General features: G+C 34.1%; 1 protein-coding gene and 1 long non-coding RNA gene across 8 annotated transcripts in view; one reads left to right on the top strand and one right to left on the bottom strand.

Moving 5' to 3' along the window:
* The window catches only part of GALNT13 (polypeptide N-acetylgalactosaminyltransferase 13), a 545,878-nt gene that overhangs the window by 129,830 nt on the left and 400,045 nt on the right, over positions 1–16,003 (top strand). The window lies entirely within an intron of this gene.
* LOC309630474 lies at positions 751–11,639 on the bottom strand. The gene is made up of 2 exons (XR_014245689.1): positions 8,277–11,639; positions 751–7,965 (listed from the first exon to the last, which is right to left on the bottom strand). It is a non-coding gene; the product is annotated as an uncharacterized lncRNA (long non-coding RNA).

Raw genomic sequence — 16,003 nt, 5'->3', positions numbered from 1 at the left:
TTAGGAGATATACATGTAAATATATATTACATATATACATACTATATATGATATTTATACTATATATATATACTATACTATCATATTATATGATATTTATGATATGTATATATGATATATATTATATATACTATATATGATATATAGAGAGATATATAGTTTATGTACTATATATATATGGTACTCAGATAAGAGCCAGCAGTAGTTCTCACTCTCAGTAACAATATCTGTCTGATCATCTCATGAATCGGGCATTATCTGAGTGGAAATCAGAAGATAATGCCAGGAGACATCAAATGTGCAGAATATTGCACATTATAATGTGATTCTCCTATTTAGCAAAACATTTTATTCAGGGTACTGTCCCATCCAAACTCGAAACGTTCAAAAGTCTATTTAGAAATGATTTTCATTTATAAAACACTATATATTTCTCATTGTTCACCCTTTTTAGCAAAATCAAAGTTAGGATGCAAAAGAAAATAGTTTGAATTTTTTTTACTTGTTTTCCTGGTTATACTAATATTCCTCTACCATCTCACCTCCCAAAACCAGCCCGACTGCTTGAAAATCTTCATTAAGAGCCATTGCTTCTTTTTTTTTTTTGTCCCAGCTTACCCTTCCCCCTCCCTGTGTCCTGAAGTCCATTCTCTATGTTTGCATCTTTATTTTTTTATTTTATTTTATTTTTTTTGCATTTAAGAAAGCTGTTTAATTTTGTTAAATCTAGTATTTACCAAATTTTTTTAAAACATCTTTATTGGAGTATAATGGCTTCACAATGGTGTGTTAGTTTCTGCTGTATAACGAAGTGAATCAGCTATACATATACATATATCCCCATATCCCCTCCCTCTTGCATCTCCCTCCCACCCCCCTATCCCACCCCTCTAGGTGGTCACAAAGCACCGAGCTGATCTCCCTGTGCTATGCAAGAGCCATTGCTTCTTGAATAAAGTCCAAACTCCGGAGCCTCTAGACTTTGCCTTCATGAGGGCAGGCACCTTGTGTGTCTTGTTTGTGGCTAATATTGTCAGTGCCTGCTGTTGTACCTGTCTTTTGGTAGGCACTCAGGAAATATTTGTCATAGGAAGAATAAATGTCATAGCAAGGCATGCATTATCTGACCTCGGTCTACTTTCCCAAGGTTATCTCCCATAACTTATCTCCACATATTCTATGTGTTAACCCAGTGAGCTTATTCTTTCTGTTCCCTGCACATACCCCCACTTTCTCCATGCATTTTAAGTGCTTTTTCTCCTTAACATGGCGTGTCATCATATCTGCTTCTCGTTCTAAGAACCAACAGCTCAAGTGTAGTCTGTTCCTACGGTTTCTCTAATCTTCCCATTTAGATTTTTTTCTTTTTGTCTTCTTAAAACTACCTCAGCATTTTGTTTGCATTTCTTTTACTAAATATTTTTCTCTATTCTTTCAAATCATGGTTACTGGATATATCTTTTCTCGCCTCCTTGAGGTGCCTGAGTCTAAGAGGTTGGAGTGTGTCTTAACTCCTCTTGCTTCAGTGGTACCCAGCATAGGCCCTTCAGTGTGCTGATGCTCAATGATTGTTGAATGAATGGACACATGGCTTCCTTGTCCACACTTCACTACAGAATTGATTATCTTTTAGTTCGTCACTTTTTTCCTGGATATCTTAAAAATGTCCCACAGTTCATGTGATTCATTAGGAATTCAACAGAATTTGGCTCTTAAAGTTATCTGAAGAATAACTTTTGATTTGAGATACATAACAGGATTGAACATTGAACTGGGCAGAAGAATCTTGACTTCTATGATTGCCTTCTCTACAAACTGGTTAAATAAACTGGTATCAGAAACAATGATTCAAAATAACTAACATCACGTGAAAAAACACCTAATATGGTGTATGGTAATAATAGGTGCTCAATAAATGCCCCCACTTTTTTATCATTTTCTATTTTTCTTTCCCTTCACTTTCCTTATTCTCCTTTCCTTTCCTTTTCTGTCATCCCATTTGAAAATAGTAATTTTCTTAAATAAATTTTAATCCTTTTAAACTTTTAACTCTTTGAAAACTTCTATGACCTGGATTTTATATCAATTCATCTTTTTTTCTTTTAGAGCCTTAAAATTTGTCCAGTTTTTGCATATGGGAAATCAATTTGTTTTATGTTGACTATATAAAGCAGAAGACTAGTGAAACAATACTGCTTTAAGCTCCTAGGATGAAGTATATGAATACAACTAATTTAAAAAACATTATTGGTTGGCAATACCTAGATATGCTTCTGGCATCTACTTCCTAAGTCTCCTTCAGAATGAATTGCTTAAATAGAGAGGCCAGATGTAGACTCACACATGTATGGTCAATTGATTTTCAAAAAAGGTGAAAAGGCAATTCAAAAAATTACATTAGAACAATTGAACATCCATATGCTGAATAAATGAACATTGATCCATATTTTGTACCATATATAAAAATTAACTAAAAAATGGGTCATAGGCCTATATCTAAAACCTAAAACTATAAAACTTTCAGAAGAAAATGTTGTAGAAAGTTTTTGTGACCTTGTGTTAGGCAAAAGGATTTCCTAAATAAAACTCCAAAGCATAGCCCATAAAATGAAAATACTGATAAATTGACCTTCATCAAAATAAAAAAATCTGCTATTCAAAGACACTGTTGAGAAAATGAAAATACAATCAACCTACTTGTAAGTTATCATATACCTGATAAGGTTCTTTTACCCAGATTATATAAAGAGTTCTCAAAACCCAATAATGAAAAAATCCAAACAACCCAATTATTAAAAGGTCAAAATATTTGAATAGATATTCAGCAAAAAAGTATACACCAAGTAAGCACATGAAAACATGCTCAGCATCTTTAGTCTTTAGGGGAATGCAAATTAAAACCACACTGTGATACCATCTCATGCCTACTGGAATGGTTAGCAACAACAAAATTGATAATACCATGGAGAGCAAACTGGACTTTTAAATCCATACATTGCTAGTGGGAATGCAATATAGTATGATCACTTAGGAAGACTGTTTGGCTGTTTCTTAGGAGGTAAAGTCACAGTTACTGTGCAACCCAGCAATTCCATTACTAGGTATTTACCCAAGGGAAGTAAAAACTTAGGTTTACCCAAACACCTGTATGCAAATACTTAGAGCAACTCTGTTCCTAGTCACTTGCAGACAACCCAAGTGTCCTTCAACTAGTGACTGGATAAACAAACTGTGGTACATCCATTTAATGCTATACTTCTCGGCAATTGAACTAACTACTGATAAATGCAACAACTTGAATAAATTTCACATTCATTATGTTAAGTGGAAAACTGGACTCAAGAGGCTATAAACTGTATGATTCTTTTTATATGACATTCTGGGAAAAAAAGATGTTTATAGAGACAGAAAACGGATCTATTGTTGCCAAGGGAAGGGGACAGAGGGTGAAATTTTCTACAGAAGGGCACAAGAGAGTCTTGTGGGGATGGAACTGTTTTATGTCTTGATTGTGATAGTAGTTACACAACTGTGTGTGTTTTCCAGAACTGATAGAACTATACGCCAAAAAGGGTGAATTTGGGGGTAGTGGAACTACTATTTTATAACTCACTTTTGGTGGTGATCATATGGCTGTAACTCTTAGAACTGTACTTAAAAAAATGGTAGGTTTTTCTGAAGGTAAATTATGCTTTAATTTAAAAAATTAATTATTTCATAATCATTCGGAGAAAGTTCACTTCTGGTTACCTTGGAACCAAAATTACATAAGTCAGTGCTAAGTAAACTCTGGTTTAAATAGAAGATTGGAGGGTAAGGACCGGTGTTGCCACAGCTGATGCGATTTCTGGGTCCTGTTATGGGTATTTCTACCTCTACTAAGATATCTGGGAGGTTAAGAGTTATTGGGTGTGGGGTCGGTGTTTCTGGTTTGATGCAAAAAGTGAGTAGGCAAAGGAACTCTAGCTGGAGGACCCTGCGGGAGGTACATTGGCCTTGGCCAATTAAAATGACACTCAAACTTTGTGGGTTCCTTAGTGAAGAAACAGAGTCAAGTCTTACGTGGTTTCTTTCTTTATACTCATGGATTCAGGAAGAGAAATATTGTTCTTTCCTATCCTCAGAGACAAGTACATGTGAATAAATATGAAGAAGAAAGAAAAAGTGTTTTTTAAGAGAAAAGATCTCTTATATCATAATATTGCCTCATAGGATGACTCACTCAATGATGGTGCTTAATTCAAATTGTTTTTATTTGAAACCTAGAGAATTTAGCTATTGTGAAAAACATTTAAAGTGACTTTACAATTAAGGAAAATTGAGGCATGGCAAAAAGCCTAAATAATTTGCCGGTGGTTGCATAGCTAGTTAGTTGCCAGGTCAGCCCTTTAACATAGGATGCTTCATGAGTAATTCTCAGCCTTATGAGTTTGCCCACATCAGGTTTATATTCTTCTCACCTCCCCCAACTACAGGACTTAAATCCTTGGACAAATTACTTAACTTTTTGTACCACAGTTTCTCAAAGTAATTGTAATGATAGCACTTATCCCATAGGATCACTGTGAAATAATACATGTAAATAACAGTGTTTGACACATAGTAAGTGTTCAATAAACTTAGCTTGTTTTTATTTAAAACAAGTTCTCTTTCTATAGGGCTATCTTGCCTCCCTGCCTGAGACAAGTATCATTTCTAACATTGAGTTCTTTTTGTGTTAAGGTATTTAGATCCTGTGTCAAACAGTAGAGTGGATGTTTTTAGATATTAGAGTATTCGTAAAGGAGTTTAGATAATTTGCAGTTTTATGACTTCGATTTTAAAGAAATAGGGTTTAAAGAAACTTGTAGTTTGAATTTGGGCTAACAATGGATGAAAGGCCAGTGTTGAGAGTCACTTTTGAGGTAAATGCTCTTTTTTGGTTTCTTTTTCTGACTTTCCTTTTCTTATAAAATCAAAGAGTATATCTGTTCTACTATGTTTTGGGTGATGATAAACATTTAACAGAATGGGTAGATTTTCCTATTAGTGTACCTACAGGTAAAGCACTGGGTTCTTGACACTTCTCTTTCTCCTTTTACCACCTTCTTGCATGAGGAATTGATTATTTCCCTTTATTTTATAATCACAGTAGTTTTCTTCTTTGCTTTTACTCTCTTTATATGAATACAATGCATTGTTTTTGCATGAAACTTCTCTTTTACGTTCACTTTTAATATTTTATCATTTGAATATCTATTATACTGATGGGAAGTTTTCTATGTATGATTGTTTCCTTTTTATAGTGCAGGTTCAGTGTCTATAAATGTAATATATATATATATAAAAGTTTCAGGTGTACAGCATAGCATTGTAATTTGGCATCTGTATACACTACAAAGTGATCAGCACAAATCTAGTTACCATCCATCACCATACAGCTGACCTCCTTCCCCATTTCACCCACCGTCCAACCCCCTTCCCCTTTGGAAACCACAAATCTATTCTCTGTATCTATGAGTTTGTTTGTTTTTTTTTTTCTTTTTTAGATTCCACATATGAATGAAATCATATGGTACTTGTCTTTCTCTGTCTGACGTATTTGACTTAGTATAATATCTTCAGGATCTGTCCAGGTTGTTGCAAGTGGCAGGATGTCATTCTCTTTTTTTAATGGCTGAGTAGCATATATATAAATATACCACACTTTCTTTATCCATTCATCTGTCCATGGACACTTAGGTTGCTTCCATATCTTGATTATTATAAATAATGCTGCAATGAATATTGAACATAGAGGTGCATATATCTTTTTGAATTAGTGTTTTCATGTTCTTTATATAAATACCCAGAAGTGGAATAGCTGGATCATACAGTATTTCTAGTCCTAGTTTTTTGAAGACTCTCTATACTGTTTTCAATAGTGGCTGCACCATTTTACAGCCCCCATCAACTGTGCATGAGGGTTTTCTTTTCTCCACATCCTCTAATATTTGTTATTTCTTATCTTTTTGATAATAGCCATTCTAACAGTTGTGAGGTGATATCTAATTGAGGTTTGATTTGCATTTCCTTAATAAGTAGTGATGTTAAATCTTTTCATATGCCTGTTGGCCATCTGTATGTCTTCTTCGGAAAAATGCGTATTCAGATCCTCTGACCATTTTTTAATTGTTCATTTGTTGTTGTTGTTGAATTCTATGGGTTCTTCTACATTTTTGTTATTAACCCTTATCTGATATGAATTGCCAATATCTTCTCCCGTTCAGTAGGTTGCCTTTTCATTTTGATGTTAATTTCCTTCTCTGTGCAGAACCTTTTTGCTTTGATGTAGTCCCATTTGTTTATTTTTGCTTTTGTTTCCCTTGCCTTTGGATTCAGATCCACAAAATCATTGCTAAGTCTAATGTCAATAAAGTTACTGTCTGTGTTTTCTTCTAGGAATTTTATGGTTTCAGGTTTTACATTCAAATCTTTAATCCATTTTGAGTTAATTTTTGTGTATGGTATAAGATAGTGGTCTAGTTTTATTCTTTTGTATGTGGCTGTTCAGTTTTCTCAGCACCGTTTATTGAAGAGACTATCCTTTCTCCATTGTATGTTCTTTGCTCCTTTGTTGTAAATTTATTGTCCATATATGTGTGGGTTTATTTCTGAGCTCTTAGTTCTGTTCCATTGATTTGTGTGTCTGTTTTTGTGCCAGTACCATACTGTTTTGATTATGGTAGCTTTGTAGTATAGCTTGAAATTATGGCGCATGATACATTCAGCTTTGTTCTTTCTCAAGATTGTTTTGACTATTCAACATCTTTTTCTTGGTTTTCTTTTTGGTGCCCCCCCCCCCCGCACTGTGAATGTTTTCCATGCTACTTTTTTCTTATTTTTTTTCCAGAATGCTTTCTGAACAATTGTGTTGTGAATTTCAAATAATATACTTTTATTTTCATGCTCTGAAGCAACATTCTCTGTCTCTGCTACTATCCATATGAGAAACAAAGATGGAAAAGTGATAAAAGAAACATAAACTCAACTATCAAAGTTGCTGCCAGTTGATTACTTATTCTAGTATTTAAGAGATTTATTCATGAAATATTTTGCATTTCACTTAAAAACCCATGATAAATAGGGAAAAAATTCTTAATATTCATTAAAAAAAATTAAGGTATAAATCATGTGTGCAAGCATATGTACAATTCCTCAAAATTATATATTTGTGTACAAATATTCACAAGAATAATTTCCCCATTCTGTACTGACTCCCTTCTTGGCCTTATTCTTCCATTTATAACATCCCTAAGTGCCTTATTTCCATTTATAACATCCCTTGAGGAATGTATGCTGGTAGCCAACAGAGCAACTTCTGTGTAGCAGGAAAAAAGCAATCAAGCTGATCAAGTTGACAATAAAAATATTGGTAGAAGTTTCTTTACAGGAAGCTTTATGAAGTGAAAACTGTATCCATAATAAAATATCTAAGCAATTAGAAATTATGAGAACACCTTCAAATGGTCTTTAAATGCTCTGTATAATTTCAGTGGGCTGTATGACATGTTCAGTGTCTAATTATATTGCTAAAATGTGATGTGGGACAAATTTTGTTAAAAGTAAAAGAATTCCTATTGTAACCCTTTGCATATGTATGCCAAATTACTCTCCTCAGGCAAAGTTAAGTGGAGGTTTGATCAAGGATCTAGACTTTCTGGGTCACTAAATCCCACATAAGTATTTCTCTACTCATATGATTTCCCTTATAAGTAGGAATTTTTGCCATACAATATTTTACTTTGCTACTTATGTAGATACAGCTATCACTCTGAAGCAGCAGTTCTCCCTATGAGAAGGCAGGATACTATCTTTGATAGGTTTATCCACAGCAGGAATCCTTCTTCTTGAGCCACATTTTCTAGCCTGTAACCTGTAGATCTTTTTTTCTTTTTGTTTAAACCAGTATTGTTCAGGAAATACAGACTGAAATAAATACAATGCCTTTTTTTAAAAAAATTAATTAATTAATTAATTTATTTATGGCTGTGTTGGGTCTTCGTTTCTGTGCAAGGGCTTTCTCTAGTTGCGGCGAGCGGGGGCCACTCTTCATCGCGGTGCGCGGGCCTCTCACTATCGCGGCCTCTCTTGTTGTGGAGCACAGGCTCCAGACGCGCAGGCTCAGTTGTTGTGGCTCACGGGCTTAGTTGCTCCGCGGCATATGGGATCTTCCCAGACCAGGGCTCAAACCCGTGTCCCCTGCATTGGCAGGCAGACTCTCAACCACTGCGCCACCAGGGAAGCCCCTACAATGCCTTTTTTATGGGACTGTGATCAGTCCATTAGTCATCTAGTATTTATTATCTCACCACAGCATTCACAGCAATTCAGACATATCCCTTCCTCTGCAACCTGTACAGAGTTTCAGAAACAAAACAAATGTATAATCATTAAAACAGGGATAAGCACATAATTACAAGATTGCATTGAGTTTCAGCTATAAGAATGGGAGTGACTATTTAGTGGAAGTATCCTAGGTACAATTTTAGGGAAGAAAGCTCTATGGATAGGAGGAAGGATGCTGTTCTATGGAATTAAAACAATCTGAGTAGAGTAGAGGAGGTTCACTTTTAAAAATAAGCAGCTAACTACAAAGACAGCACAAAGGCAAGTTAGTGTCTGTATTCATAAACATATGCTTGTTAAATTTCCGGTTTCAGACTCATTCTCATTAAGAATATTACATTTCAAATAGGCTTTTAGAGGCTTGTGACCTAACCAGAACAAAGGCAATAGGGTATGATCTAATGGTCATTCTCCAACTTTAATGCATAATATATCTGTCTACTGGATCAAGCATTGGCTATTCCGTCAGGCAAAGAGATTAACAGAAATCTAAATTTTATTGTTAAATAAACCAATAAGAAGTTTTATCTTTGTAGTTATAATTCTGTGATAGGCTTTTCTTCATGACAGAATTATTGATCCTCCATAAAGGCAAAAGCTTAGGTAAGAAAAATGTGTTAAGCTGATTTTATCCCTATTTCTTAGAGCTGTGCATCTTTTTATATTGTCAAGTTGAAAAGAAAAAGAAAACCAATGAGTTATTTTTCTGGATAAAATAATTGGAAAACATGTTGGCTAAAGTCAGTACAACTCTGAGTTTTTCTCTGAAAATGCTCTCCAATTTGAAAATAAATAAATAAATTCCTGAGTTGATGATACATTTTATTTGCCTATAATAATTTAAGTGTTACTGGAGAGTTAGGTTTATCTTATTCATCATAGAAATATCTTAGTAGCATCCTTACATTTTTAATCTAAGGCAAAATATTGATCAACCTATCCTAGGATGTAGTTAATACATTAGCTGATCAATTTAACTGTTCTGATAGCTTCAGATTCATAGATCAAGTGCTTTTTATAGTACTTAGAAAATCTTGAGTTCTTGATTCTTGTGCTTGAATTAGTTTTCAGTCTTCTTGCTGTACTTCAAGTTATTGTTGTTAGAGCCATCATTAAATAAATGGGAATTTGAAATCAAACCCATAGCTGATACTGAAGAATTGCTCAAATGTTAGTTAAGCTCTTAAATATGCCTTTGCTTAAAGCATCATGACCCAGGATCCCTGAATTTGTTACAAACACTAGTAAAATTTTCATGGTACTCGAGGGGTGATAAAGAGTGTTAAAACAATAAAAATATTAGCAATGTTTATGTGACATTTTGAAAACAGTCAATTACCTACATGTAGTAAAACTAAAACATTAGAAAAATTAATTCATTTTAGTCTTAGGTTGAGTTTTCATTCTTTTGTCTGGGCTTTTATATAGGCTTCTTTTATCTGACTACTTACAACTGAAGAAAACTTTAAGAAAAAGGCAAGAAGGAAACTTACTTCTTCTTTTTCTCAATTTTGAAACAATTAATACGTTGACAAGTTGCAAAAAAATATAGAGGGAGGTCTGTGTGCTTTCTTATTCTTTTCTTTTTCTCCTTTTTATTCATTAAACATTTATGCAGTACCGACTTTAAGTGCTGGGAAAACTAAGGTGAATGCAATAGACATAGCCCTGGAAAATTTCTTAATCGATTATGGGATAGAGACACGTTAAGAGATAACCCCAATCAAATATATTAAGTACCATGATGGTACAAAGAGAAGTAGAACCACGTAATCCAGCTTTGGAGCTGAGATGGGAGTGGAGAGCAAATATAAAGGGGAGTAATGACAAGATAAATCTTTCTGTTTTGGTATGTTTGAAATATATATACAGAAATATTTGAGTAGGATTTACTCAGAAATTAGAAATTCCTTTTTTGTGAAAAAATTGTATTATGATTTTAATACATTTAGATATTCAATATCATTAACCTACAGAATATGTTTATTAGAAAAAAACTTTTAGAGTACCTAACAATTTTGGAGGCATTCAATACATATTTTTTTGCATGTATTAATTCATCAATTCATTCAACAAATTTTTATTGAACACTTGCTTAGAGCCAGTCATTGCACTTGAGTCACAGGAGGCCATAAATAATAAATGGAATATATAAATGATATAGAAAGTTATAAGACAATAATTCTTGTGAAACAAAGAAAATAGAAAAGAGTGGGGGATAGGATGTTTGGGATGAGGGACATCTTAGAAATATTAAGTAGGAGGTCTTAGTAGACCCCTTGAAAAGGTGACATTTAAGAAAATACATAAAGTTTATCTTGTGGATCTTTGGAAGTTGAGCATTCCAGGCAGTGAGCATAGCTAGTATAAAGGTGGCAATCGTGCCTGCTGCACTTGTGCGGCAACAGGGAGGCCAGTTTGGCTAGAGGAGAGAGAACGTGTTGAAAATTAGTAGGCAGTGAGTTTTGAGAGGTAATGGGAAAAAGATCACATAGGGCCTTTTAAGCAGGTGTAGACTTTGGGTTTTACTTTGAGTGAAGCGAGGAACCATTGTAGAGTTTTGAGGAAAAGTGTGACATAGTCTGTCTTCCTTTTAAAGGGATTGTTCTGGCCACTGTGTTAAGAAGAGATATTAAGAGGCAATTGGAAGGATATTATAGTAACCTAAGTGAGAGGAGAAGGTAGTTCAGATGAGGGTGGAGCAGTGGAGAAAGTGATGAGTAGTCAGATTTTATATTTTGAAGTCAGAACCAATAGTTTTTGCTGATGGATAGGATTTGAGGTACAAGACAGAGATAGGAATCCAGGATGACTCCAAGATTTTGAGACTGAGCAACTAGAAGATGGAGTCAACATAAACTGAATGAAAGAAAATGTCCCCTTTTACCTAACCTGCTGATATTAATATTCAGTGGTAGAATTCAGGTAGATTTTGTTAAAGAATATGGACAGAATATTTTGAGAAAAATGAAGAGAAGATAAAGAAAAATTAAGGAAAATAGCCGTCTTTTGTATTTAAATTGCTTTTAGTTACCTTGACCCTTCCTTTCCCTTGAATGGTCTTTAGGATGTTAACCATGGCTGCAAGGAGAGTGATAAAATTTAAGTGATAATAATTTATAATGTAAATGATCAGAAATAGCATGGGCTTCATTTCGTGTTTAAGGTGTTGCTTCTGGTATCCATATATAAATATTTAATCCCTACCAAACTATATATGCACCATTACGTTAAGCTACTCTGTAGAAATCTTTTGAGAAAACATATGATGCTTTCTTAACACAATTAGTTTCATCTTTTTTTCATCTGTGAAACAGTCCATGTAGATATTTCAAAATGATTAATGTTACATACTATTTCACTGCTTCTACTAATAATTGCATTTTTTGTAATATACAGTTTTCAGAATATTTTCAGCATTTAAGTACATTCCATTTTTTTGTAGGTTTTTTTGTTTTTTGTTTTCCATTAGTATTATGTACCAGACAAGATCCCTGCAAGAAAGATACAACACTCTCAAAAAAGAGTGACTGCGGAAAAGCTTAATAAAGGGAATATTTACAGAAGTGTGGGCAGGGTTAAAGGAAACCAACAAGCGACAGTGAAGCTTGGCAGTAGGCTCACAGACTAAGGTTGCAGTTACATCCCCTAAGCAAGGGAAAGAAACAGTTTTGCAGGTTCCTGAAGACAGAGTTGTAGCTTTAAGTACAGTTGTGTCTGTTCAAAAGGACCACTCAAAAGACATAGTAAACTTTAGTAGAGGAACAAAGCAAGCTTGACCTAACTTATATCACACATGGTGATCCTACTTGCATATCTCATTGGATAAACACAAGAGAATACCTTAGGAAAAGGGAGCCAATTCATTCAGTCCATAAATGTCAGCATCCAGAGGGACACAGCAAACTGTAGAGAGCCAGAGACCAGATTTGGAGGAACAGAGAAATCCAGCCAATGTGAAATTATATTTTGTAAGGGAGGAATTGATTTATATTGAGATCCACAAAGACATCAAATGTTATGACCCCTCATTATACTCCCCAGTAAATACATTTTGCAAATAATTTTACTTTTTTAGTTTATACATATTTTTGAATTTTTTAGAAGATATTTTTAAACATAGAAAAGTTGCAAAAATGAGTATTATGAAGAATATCTGTGTATCCTTTAACCAGATTTATTCTTTGTAAACATTTTACTGCTTTTGCCTTACCATATGCTCTTTACCTCTTTCTCTAATATACTTTATGTTATACTATTCTGTTCTAAGAACATGGCCAGCCAGTAGGACCTGGGTCCTTGACTAACAACTTCCTCAGAGACTGCAATGTGCTGGCATCCACCAAGTCTGGTGTGGGCAGCTTTCCCCCATGAGGCCTGAAAGATCACACACCCAAACACCGGACTTTGGCCAGGAGCCAGACTCTTCAATACTTTGTCATAAATTATAATTTCATGAATATTATTTTTCTACCTGTGATTCCACCTCTGTTTTAGTCTTAATTCTAAAAGAAAACATATGGAATGCTCACCATCAGCGCCTTTGCAAGTTTTTCCAGTCCTCTCTTGGTTAGATGAAGCTCATCCTCAAGTAGACTCCTCAGGAAGTGTACACGTGTACAATATTCCCCGAGTCCTTCACATTTAAATCTGTTTTTCTATAGCCTTGATACTTAAAAAAAGGTTTTGACTAAAGATAATGCCTTTGGCTCACGCTTTTATTCTTTAACTTTCTCAAAAATAGCACTCTACTTGTGCCTTGCTTTGTATTTGTTTTTGAGAAGTCTATTAACATTCTAATTCTGTTGAACTTGCATCCCTTTGTTTGAAGGTTCTGAGGACTTTGTCTTTAAACTTTAATAGCTTTGCTAGATATGTGCCAGAGTTTACTGTTCTGTTCGGAGTAAATTCAATATGTGGAGTCAGGTATTCTTTTGTTTTCAGAATGTTTTTTGATTATCATTGTAAATATTGAAATATTAATTTTTATTCTTTTGATTTTCCTTTTTATAGACTATAATTATACATGCCTTGGACTATTGGTTTTTTAAAAATTTTATGTATTTATTTTATAGAGCACATTCTTATTAGTTATCTATTTTATACATATTAGTGTCTATATGTCAACCCTTATCACCCAATTCATCCCTCTCCCACCCCTGCCTTGGACTATTTTTGATTGTCTTCCAATTCAAACACTTTCTCTCTGGCCCTTTTTACTTTTTTTAAATATAATTTTTTATTCTCCTGGGGATTTTACTTCTTTTATACAATGGCCTGTATTAAATTTTCATTTGAACCTCTTTTCCCTTGGGAATCTTTTCCTTTAGTCTTTATTTCTGATATGTTACTCTTTTTCTTTTATTTCTTTTGTGAGTTCATTCAGTTCTCTTTTCTTCTAATTTGTCCATTTCTGGTATTAGTTTTTGTATTTATAATTCAAGGTGTTTTTTTCATGGCCCCAAATACATGTTTTAGGATATTTAATTCAACTTGGAATGTTTTTGTTATTTCTTTTAGCTTCATGTTTGTTTCTTAGGAGATAGTTTTCATCAGTAGAATTGCGACTAAAACAATTAAAAAATTTTAAGTCATTTTATATTGACATTATCTGCTTTTTTCTATTGTTTATTCTATGAATAGTATTCCTAATTCAAAAGTACAGTTTGTCATTTTTGCTCTTTTCTGTTCAGTTTTTAAAAGAATGTTGTTGTTGATTGGTGTTGGAGAGTTGGAGAGTTGGTGTTTTGTCATCTTTTTCTGCAAGAAGCATTAATTTTGCCCTGTTATTTTCTCATATTCCTTCATGCCTCATTCCAGCCTCTTTATATTTCTTTCTCTTCAGGAAGCAATGCTTCTTCCAGGCTGCCACTGCTGATCCTATATACTACCAAGCCCCTTCTCTATAGCTAGTGTTATGATCAACCACATTTTACCTGAACTTATTATTTTGGAATATAATGCTGCAGTTTGTTTTTTGGGAATGATTTGGTCTGTGTTTCATCTATGTCCTCTGCTTCCTTCACATATTTTCTTGGAGTCTCTTATGCCTTTTCTCTCTCGCTCTTCATACCTGCAGGCTTAACATCAGGTGGAAACTCTGTTGGAATCTTCTTTTCTCTGTTTTTAAAGATTGTTGTATTCTCTGTCTCTTAGTGATGTTGAAGTCATGGGTTATTTTTGGATTTATTTGCCATTATTGTCATTTTTATGATTTATTTGGAAGGATGTGTGGGGGAGATTCAGTGTCAGTTGGCCATCATTGTTCTCCAAGCCCAGCAATATTCATTTATCTTTATTTTAAACAATATCAACAACAGCAGCAAACTTCAAAAACTTTAGTTATTTTGTTTAAATAATCACAAAGTTTTACTGTTAAAAATGCTGATTATGAAATGAGAGATCTGGTTTCAAAAGCAAGGGATTTTTTGCAGAAATATGTATTCTATAAAAGAACAATATATAAAGTTTCTTATTAGCATAAGACAAGTAACAAGAGACATACTTTTTTAGAATTTTGATACTCTAATGACATTAAAATATTTGTGACACAAAGCTAATCTGCTGCTTAGTAGTGATATAATTAATCATGAATAACATTAAGCAAAATGTTTAGTAACCAGCGTGTATTTACAAGTTTCTGAGAAAATGTTAAGTATTCTAATTTATCTCTGATTTTTTCTAAAACAGTTGGCATACTTACTGTTTTGACTAAATTGACAGGGCAATTTAGTCATTCTACCAGTTTGATAGACATTTTAATGTAATTAGCCACTTCTTTGAATAACATCATTATAACTTAGAGTATTTAGAAGTCAGTAAGATCTAACTTTAATGACTGTCAAAAACTGAACACGAGTTTAGGTGGGATGTTCCTACCTTGAAAAAATGAGATAAATTTTCAGATAAATTTCCACTATTTGGTAGAATGAAGTTGATGGTAGCATGCCATTGTTGTCACTGAGAGAATTTGGGGAAGAAAATGACAGATATATTACAGATTCCTATTTTTAAAGGATGTCAGAAAGCTGTGAAAACAAAGAGTAGTTGAATTAAAGTTTCAGATAGGGAAGAGCCTTTCTCAGGTGTCCTGAAATTATGTCATTGGTTTTCTTCTCTTTTTCTCTTCTTCAATCTCTCTCGCTCTCTCTCAATCTTTCTCTGTTCCTCCCACCCACCCTGGACATAGGGTGGGTTTGGGTTAGACAGAATTAGTCTCATGGAGGAATGAAATATCAGAGCTTTTCATATTTTGTCATGTCACAGATCAAAAACTAAAGGACAGCCAAATGGCAGCTCTTCCTATCCCCTCCCTCATGGGCATGTGCTGAGCTCTGGGATCGTAAAGGAGAATAGGTTCTTAGTTAGGAAAGTCAGAATCAACTTCCCTTCTTATTATGTTGCTTGGGAAACAAAGTCCCACTAGAGGGAGGAGCCTGAAATAACCACGAAAGAGATTTCATCCTTTTGATAATTGAAAATAGAGGGTGGGCTAAGTGTAAGTAAAGTTCCAACCCAGCCTCGACTCAGCTTCTCAGTCTACCTGCCTAATGGAAGAAATGCAGCCCACTTGAGGAATTATTGTAGGAATTTTATCTCAAAGTTATTTTTAGTGTCTACATAAACTAATAAGAGA

This window comes from Balaenoptera borealis (assembly GCF_965194805.1).
Source record: "Balaenoptera borealis genome assembly, chromosome: 6".
Taxonomy (NCBI): domain Eukaryota; kingdom Metazoa; phylum Chordata; class Mammalia; order Artiodactyla; family Balaenopteridae; genus Balaenoptera; species Balaenoptera borealis.
The sequence above is the reverse complement of the archived record's forward strand: the minus strand, read 5'-3'. Positions and strand labels throughout refer to the sequence as shown.